Below are 9,854 nucleotides of genomic sequence, written 5' to 3'. Positions count from 1 at the left end.
CAACATGAGTGGTGCCTACAATGGATAAAACAGTGTGGATGGCCCCACTCCCAGTTAAAGCTGCAGTAGGTAAGATTGTGAAGAGCCAGGACTTTGCCAACAAATTTGAACATCGACAACTTCTCAGTCCCTCCTCCCTTTCTGCTGCAGCCCAAACCGTCTCCTAAGCCCCTCCCACACAACGGAGTTTGACAGAACTGCCGGAATGTCAGACAACATGTTCAATAACTAAACACCAACACAACGTTAACTTTACTCACCAACAGTAAAACGATGCTAACTAGCAGGCTACCGTTAGCCATTTCAGCATCATATCAGACCGACCACTGTGCTAACGTTACTATCATCCTCACCAACGTAGCTTTGTGGACTTTTGACTACTAATAACCAAGTGAAAGATAAATCATTCATGGTAATTATGTTACCTGTTGAGAGGAAATGTGGCTACATCTGCATCGTTCTTCAGATCTTTAAAATCCTGCAGCTCACGCCACCTCTGAAAAGCCTCTCCAATATTCACCGGAGTTTGGGGAAACCTTTCTGCAGCTCGTGTGCGGGGAGGGGGGAGGGGAGAACGCTATATATGCGTGCCTGAGCAGTGATTGACAAGCAGATAGACCACCCCTGTGGCCCTTATTGGAGAAAATCGACCGTGAGCGGTGGAATTTTGCCAATGGCACTACAGGCTGTAGGAGGTGCCAGAGGAGCTGTCTTTTTTTTTTTTTTTACATAATTCATGTAGTTCTACTGGAACATAGGGTCAGTTTCAGCAAATATGACAGAAAGTTAGTTTTATAAGACTTACCTACTGCATCTTTAAATGTGTTGAACATTACAAAGCATAAATACGTCTGCTCAAAGGTAAGGCTAACAGCTAACTAGTTACTGTGTTGTCTAGCTCTACTAACTAGAGGCAAGAACACAAATTGGACCAAAGTTATGATTACCATGGATATCATTGCCAGAATGTTAACCTACTCTCTAAGCTAAGTTTAACGAGCCCTTTAGCCAGCGGTCCCCAACCCCCGGGCCGTGGACCGGTACCGGTCCGTGGGTCATTTGGTACCGGGCCGCAGAGAATGAATAAATAACTTACATTATTTCCGTTTTATTTATTATCTGAGTCTGAACGATGTTTTATTTTGAAAAATGACCGGATTCCCTCTGATACATCCGTCTATGACTCACTCTTGACGCTTGTCTCGGTCACGTGATACGTTGCCTCTAAAATTAAACCCACAAGCTAGCAAAATGAGTAAAAAACAAACGTCTTTGGAAAGTTTCTTTGCGAAGAGGAAAAGGCCTAGTGAGGAGACAGAAGAAGAGCCTACGACTTCCAAAAAAAAGAAAGCTGCATTTAACAGACAATACCAGGAGTCCTACTTAAAATATGGATTTATCGCCACAGGTGATTCCCGCGCACCAAGCCCACTCTGTATAACCAGCTCTCTAATGAGGCAATGAAGCCTTCAGAACTGCTTCGCCACTTGGAGACCAAGCACCCTGCATTAAAAGACAAGCCTTCGGAGTATTTTGAAAGAAAAAAGCATGAACAAGAAGGACAGAAGCAATTACTGAGGGCCACCACATCAACAAATGCGAGTGCACTGAGAGCATCATACTTGGTGGCTAATCGTATTGCTAAGGCTAAGAAGCCATTCACCATTGGTGAAGAATTGATCCTGCCCGCCACTAAAGACATTTGCCGTGAACTTCTAGGAGAGGCTGTGGTTAAAAAGATAGCACAGGTGCCTCTTTGGGCTAGCACCGTCACTTGGCGCATTGAGGAAATAGCAGAGGACATTGAGACACAATTGTTGGAGAGGATTAATACATCACCTTGGTACGCACTCCAGGTTGACGAGTCTACAGATATTGACAATAAGGCAATACTACTTGTTTATGTGCGATATCTTTATCAGGAGGATGTGCATGAGGATATGTTATGTTCACTATCGTTGCCAACCAAAACCACAGCCGCAGAACTATTCAAGTTGCTGGATGATTATATATCAGGAAAACTGAAATGGGCCTTTTGTGTCGGCATATGCACAGATGGAGCTGCTGCCATGAGCGGACAGCTGTCTGGTTTAAGTACTCGGATCAAGGAGGTTGCACCTGAATGTGAGTCTACGCATTGTGTCATTCACAGAGAAATGCTGGCTAGCCGAAAAATACCACCGGAACTTAACAGCGTATTGAATGATGTTGTTAAAGTTATTAACCACATCAAAGCACATGCCCTTAACTTGCGCCTGTTCGAGCAGCTTTGTGAGGAGATGGACGCGGAGCACAGACACCTTCTCTTACTCACAGAAATAAGATGGTTATCCCGAGGGAGATCGCTGGCCAGAGTGTTTGAATTACGAGAGCCGCTGCAGAGATTTCTCTCAGAAAAAAAGTCACCGCTGGCAGCACATTTCAGTGACGAGGAATGGGTCACAAAATTCGCTTACTTGTGTGACATTTTCAACCTGCTCAATGAACTCAATCTGTCACTTCAGGGAAAATTGACAACTGTCTTCAAGTTGGCAGATAAAATAGCTGCATTTAAAGCCAAACTGGATTTGTGGGGCCGGCGCGTGAACAGAGGTATATTGACATGTTTCAAACATTCGCGGGGATTTTGGAAGACACTGAGCCCGAGCCTTCATTCTCCCAGCTGGTGCACGATCACCTGTCTTTGCTTTTAAAAGAGTTTGAGCGCTACTTCCCAACCACAAAAGACCCACGAACTGCCAATGAATGGATCCGCGACCCATTTGTCAACAAACCAGGTGAATCCAGCATGTCTTGGCAAGAAGAAGATCAACTGCTGGAGATCGCAAATGACGGCGGCCTTAAAAGTATGTTCGAGACAACAACACTGCCGCTGTTCTGGATTAAAGTCACGGCAGAATACTCTGAGATCACCACAAAAGCAGTGAAAACCCTGTTGCCATTTCCGACATCCTATTTGTGTGAAGCAGGATTTTCTGCAGTGACAGCAACCAAAACAAAATTACGGAGTAGACTGGAGATAAGCAACACACTTCGGGTGTCATTGTCTCCCATTACCCCTAGATGGGACCGTCTCGTTGCAGGGAAACAAGCTCAGGGCTCCCACTGATTTAGCGTTATGGTGAGTTGTATATTTCATGCACTTTATATTTGTTTTTGTGTTGTATCTTATTTTGAAGGCATGTTTAAACGTTACCATAGCGACCAGAGAGTGTTAGGGGGCAGAGAGGATGTTACTCATGTTATGTTGTTGGCGCGATGTTACGAGGACGCTGCTAATAAAGTTGCATACGAGTACACAGTGGATTCACGTTTATTTTTATATTTAGAAAATACCACAGTTTTTATGCCGGTCGTATCATTTTATTTTGTGTATTTATCCGCTACACCTTAAAGGCCGGTCCGTGAAAATATTGTCTGACATAACTGGTCCGTGGCACAAAAAAGGTTGGGGCCTTTAGCTTTAGCCAACATTAGTTAACATGTTAGCTAATGCTAGCTACATTAGCTGCTGTTGTGTTGGGTCTTTGAGCTCCCCAACTTTATTTTTCGTCAGTTTACAACAAAGTCGAACATTTGAATATATCCCTCCACTGCATACTGTAACCCCTTTTGCCTCGATCTGGAGGATATCGTGGAGGTATTGCTCCAAAAAAGGTCACTGACACGCACGGGTATACCTCTTCCCGTCATGGCAATCTGTCGCGCTGGTCGTGTTCATATATGTCAATGGTTGTGTTTGACCATTTGTTTGTCGGACGTAGCAACAGTAACTAAGGGGGGCGGGGCTTGGCGAAAGGCTAATTGGTAGCACCAACTTTTAAAGCTTGATCAACCTCCATTGCTGCAGAACAGCTTTACATTGTTTACCCATTTCTTGTTCCCTGAAAAAGGCCTTTTTGTAAAATACTGAAATGTACATTATTTTTCAGTTTTGGGTAACCTAGACTTTTTTTTAGTGAAAAAATGAATTATTAAGGTCTAATTAAATGTTACATTGTACATTTTTTATGTTTTTCAGTCGAAGAGAAGATAACGGCCTTCAAGAGGTTATGGCAGACATTGAAGAGGTTGTCGAAGCAGCCCAGGGACTAAAAGAAGTGTCGAAGATGATTAAGGATTTGAGTGGATTTGCACATTCCACAGTAATGTAACAACAACCCTGTCTCTTTCGGAGGCTGAAGTAGCTTATTTAAGAATGTTTTTTACCTGTCTTGCCTGCAAAGGTTACTACTGTTTAACAGTGGGTCATTAGGAAGATGGAATGAAAGATCAAAATCACTTCACTTCTGTTTGTGTGTGTTTTACTAGATTTGACATGCTGTGTGGATTTACTTTATATTTGGTCATTGTAGTTTGGGTTTGGCCTACGTACTGAAAATAAATGAAGTGCATATTTTTTTTAACCTACAGGTCCTGTAGACAAGCCAATGTTCTCAACATGCTGCAGAACCCTAATCAGGTGTAAGACATGTGTTGTGGAGTGGAACAGCAGCCACAGTTACTGCCCGAAGTGTCGCACTGTAGATTTGGAGAACAGAGTTCATGAAGTGGCTGGACTCTCTGAGGCGCTGGCACCACTGGAGAAGTTATTCCTTTAGTATGTTGCTATGGGGGCAACAAATATGTTTATACAGCTCTTCATAGCCTTGTTTTTATAGAGTAACAATTTCTAATTTTGAAAGTATTATTGTCATCTGTAATTGTGGCACTTATATAAGGTTTACAAGATTTTCAACTTGTTATACAAGATTTTCTCACATTTTTTCACATTAAAAGAAATATGCAGACATCTGAACAAACTTTGAATTTATTCATCTACAACTGGGCTTAAATAAGTTCCTCACAACTACTGTACAAACATATGCATGGTTCATTGGTGGAAATTTGAGATACTTGAGTATTTTCTTTTCATGACTTTTTACTTCTCCACTACATCTCAGAGGAAATAGTCTACTTTTGCTCCACTACATTCATTTGACAGCTAAAAAATTTAGTACAATTTTCTCTTTCTTCTCTTTCTCTCTCTCTCTTTTTTTTTGTTTGTAACTAAATAATGAGACTCTGAAAAGGCCCATTAAGAGGCAGTCTAGCCAATTGGACAACAGCAAAGATGAACATTTGTTGGGACAACAGGAACATAAATGGTTAATGGCTCCACTGCACAGACCACAGAGAAAAAAAGGTATGAGGTGTGAACTTGAGGTATGAATGCACTGTATGGTACTTGAGGTATTAATGTGAATCGTGTTTCATTTAAAATATTTGATATTGCTTTGAGGTGAGCAGGGATTTACAGGAAAGGGAAGGAAAGGGAAGGAGGGAAGAAAAGGGGAAGAAGAGGAAGGGAAAGGAAGAAGGGAAAAAAGAGGGGAAAAAACAGGAAAAAAAAAAAAACCTCAAAGGTGGATAAGATCATACCATTTGTGTGGTTTGTTAATTTTTTTTTTTAGTTAGTTGTAATTATAACGATATTTGACTACTGATTGCAGTTTATTTTATTTGAGAGGAAGGGGAGGGGGGTCAGGGGCAAGGGGGTAGAAACTATCAGTTAAAATATGGTAAAATTAGAGAGAATTATGAGCAATGAAAAAGACAAAAGACATATTGAGCCTTAAATATATTATTTTTGTGGAAAATATGGATTAAGTAGGTATGAATCTAGAATTGAAGGGGGGGTGAGGGGCGTGGGCTACCTACCACAAGCTGATAAAATAGGGTATGTACATGCTCACATTGTTGGCTGACACCCTGACCCCAAAGATGTTCATAACAACAGTCACCTTGAGATATCACCTTGTCATGGGGTGGTACAGATGGAACCCAACTTTTGTGTGTATGTGTTTTTCCGTTTTTCTGTTTTTGTTTTTTTTCCTTTTTTTGGTTTAGTTTTAATGACGGCTTCATGGTCATCACACAGACACACACACATGTGCTCACACATCGAAATACATACAGGTGCGTACATGCAGGCACGTATACACACACATGCACTCACACACACACCTATATCTGCCTATACTATGCTGTAGAAGTAAACCAGTTTGATATATTTAGATTAAAACAAAGAATAACTTTCTTCAAGATTTATCAAATGTTTATTTTAATGATTTGTAGTAAACATAACGCAACAGAGAAAATCCTTGGTAGTCAGCCCATAGACCTATCAGTTGTTTCATGTGCGCCTTAAAGATAATATCTTTGAATGTTAATGGGATAAATAATGTCATAGAAAAGAAAAAAGATTATGTTAGAGATGGAGAAAGATAAAGTGGACATAATTTACTTCCAAGAAACTCACCTGGAAAAACAGGAACATGAGAAATTACAGAAAATAACAAAAAGCCAGGTTTATTATAGTTCAAAGCAAAGAGGAGTAGCAATAATAACTAAATCTCATGTAGGCTTTGAGATAGAAGATTGTTTTTCAGATAAAGAGGGAGATATGTTTTAGTGGTTGGTAAAATAGAAGGAATGGAATTTTCTCTTCTGAATATTTATTATCTACCTGATATGGGTCCTGAACTTATGATACAATTGATAGATTTACTAGTTATAAAGACAAAGGGAGTTGTGATAATGGCAGTGAATTTAAATTTGGTGATGAATTCAAAACTAGATTCATCAAGCATTAAGCTACATAGAGCAGAGAAAAATGCCAGTGTATTGAAAAAAGCCTGTTTAGCTCATAGATATATGGAGAGAGTTACATCCAGATAAAAAAGAATATACCTGCTACTCTGGGAGACATTCAATTTATAACAGGCTTGATTACTTTTTTATGTATAAAAATAATGTAACGTTAGTTAAAACATGTAACATTAGCTCAATAAATATGTCAGATCATGCAGCGATCTCCCTGACAATAACATTACAGTCCAGTAAGGGCAAGTCCCTGTGGAGATTAAATAATTCACTTCTGCAAGAAACGGAGTTTATAGAAAAAATTAAAAAAAACTAAAAGATTATTTGGAAATAAATGATACAGAAGAAATTACATTATGGGAGGGAGCCAAAGCTGTAATGAGAGGACATATAATTTCATATTCCTCAGCTAGGCTAAAGGCAAGACAAGCACAACAGAAACAGTTAATGGAGGACATAAAAGCAATAGATAATAGACATAGTAAGACAAATAGTAACAAAGACAAATTAGAGCTAAAGGAAAAATGGACAAAATTAGACAAAAATACGTATATTTGAGATTGAAAAGTTGATGAAGTTCACACAGCAAGAAAGTTATGATGGTGGGCCAAAGACCTTAAAAATACTGGCATACAAACTCAAGAATCAAATGAAGAAAGTACATATTACAAAATTAAAGACGGAACAAGCTGAAATAATAACTGATAAGGATCAGATTGCGGACGAATTTGCCAGTTATTATGAACAATTGTATAGGACAGAGGTAAGCGTAGATAGAGAACATATTCAGACCTATCTGAGAAATCTTAAGCTACCAAAAGTAACACAAGTAAATAATGCAATGCTAACAAAACCAATAATAGTACAAGAGGTATATAAGCAAATACAGGAGTTGAAAAATGGAAAATCTCCAGGTGATGATGGTTTTACAAATTAATTCTATAAAGTTTTTAAAGATCAAGTAAGTCCTTTATTGGTTAGAGCATAAAGGTACGCATTGGATACAAGAAAATGGGCGCAAACATAGGCATCATCTACAGTAATACTTATACATAAAGAAGGGAAATATGCCACGAAATGTGCATCATATAGACCTATATAATTACTTAACACAGATCATAAAATAATATCAGCAATATTAGCTAATAGGTTAAAAGATGTAATGACAGATATAATTACATTACATGTCATTTAGCTGATGCTTTTACCCAAAGCGACTTACAATTGCTATATATCAGAGGCCACACACCTCTGGAGCAACTAGGGGTTAAAGTGTCTTGCTCATGGACACATAGGTTGATGTATTGCAGTGGGAATCAAACACAGATCTCCCACACCAAAGGCATGTGTCATATCCACTGCACCATCACCACCCCCACAATCACTCCTCATCAATGTGGTTTCACTCCAGGAAGGGTTTTGGTGGATAATATTAGAAGAACACTGGATATAATTGATTATGCACAAAAAGACCTTCTTTTGATGACACTGGATGCTGAAAAAGCTTTTGATTTAGTTAGCTGGCCTTTTATGTTTGAGGCAATAAAGAGTTTTGGAATGAATTAAATATTTTGCCAATGGCTACAAGCACTCTATAGTAAACCGGTCTCAATAGTTAAAACAAATGGTATCCTGTCAAGGAGATTTATTATTCAAAGAGGAACTAGACAAGGAGACCGTCTCTCACCACTCCTTTTTGCAATGTATATATTTTGCAATGTATATAATGTATATAATGTATATGTAATGTGATTGAACAATATAGCACAGTCTCAGAATATAGAATAAATGAAAATAAATGTGAATCTATAACTATTGGAATACAGATGAAAAAATCTTTTAAAGAATGTTATAAATTTAAATGGGACACAGAACTTATAAAATATTTAGGTATTTACATAGGTAAAAATTTGGATGAACTATATAAAAACAACTATTGTACTTTGGAAAGAAAGATAAAACAGGATTTAAATAGGTGGAAACTAATACCAGATGGGATATATAGTAGAGTGGAGACACCAGAAATGTATTTTAATACATGGAATAAAATGATTGCAAACTTTATTTGGAACAATAGAAAACACAGAGTCAAATTTAAATTACTAACAGAAAGAGGGAGGAGGGTTAGGTGCCCCAAATATACAAAATTATTAGTATGCAACACAAACTTTAACAATAATGACGTGGATGAAATGTGATACAGAGGTAAAATGGATAAACATATAGAAAGAGTTAACAGCAGGTTTAATTGGAACATTACCTTGTCAAAGGAAAAAAGACACAAAAACAGCTGCCACAGGTATTTTGTATTGAGAATACTGTAATGAATTGGAGATAACTGTGCAAACGATTAAAAATACAAAGTGAAAATGTACAACTTAGAGAAATGATTCATGACCCAGACTTTATACCTAATAGAACAGATATGATTTTACAAGGCTGGGCTAGTAAGGGATTCATTTCATACTCACATTTTTTTACTAAAAAGAAGAGAAAATGGGAAATTAATTACTACAATATTTGGCAGAAAATAGAAATAAAGCCACAAAACTTTCAGATGTTTATAAAATACTGCAAAAACTAACAAACGTGGAGAGTAAAGCAAAAGAAAAATGGGAAAAAGAGATCCATAAATATCTCAGGCGAGGCCTGGAGAGACTCCTTAAAAGATAATTTTGAAACAACCCAGTCAAAACATTGGAGGGAATTTGCTTGGAAAATAAGTCAGAGATTTTTCATTACACCTCATATTATGGGAAAATGTATCCAGCAGCAGAAGCTGGTTGCTGGAGAGAATGCGGGGAAAGTAAAGCAAATTATACACATATATTCTTTACATGTCCGGTAATAAAGTGCTTTTGGGAAGAGGTGGAGAAGGCCATTAAAGAAATTATTGATATTAAAGAATCCCTGACATTAGAAAATTGTTTACGTATCAACATACAATGTAAGATAAAAGCGAAGGATTGAAATATTTTTAATATGCTACATCTTACTGCACTGAAACAACTGACAAGGACATCGAAAGCACCAGAATTATATCTATGGTATAACACAATAGAACAAGTATTAGAAATGGAAAAGCTCACTTTCATAGCTATGAATAGCTTAGAAAAGTGGAACAAAATATATCCCAAACACATACTAGACAAAATAACAAAGTATTTTAATGGCATGATGTTGGTTTTGTTGTGTTTCCACATACATCC

This window comes from Perca fluviatilis, chromosome 17 (assembly GCF_010015445.1).
Source record: "Perca fluviatilis chromosome 17, GENO_Pfluv_1.0, whole genome shotgun sequence".
Taxonomy (NCBI): Eukaryota; Metazoa; Chordata; class Actinopteri; order Perciformes; family Percidae; genus Perca; species Perca fluviatilis.
This window is presented reverse-complemented; position numbering follows the sequence as displayed.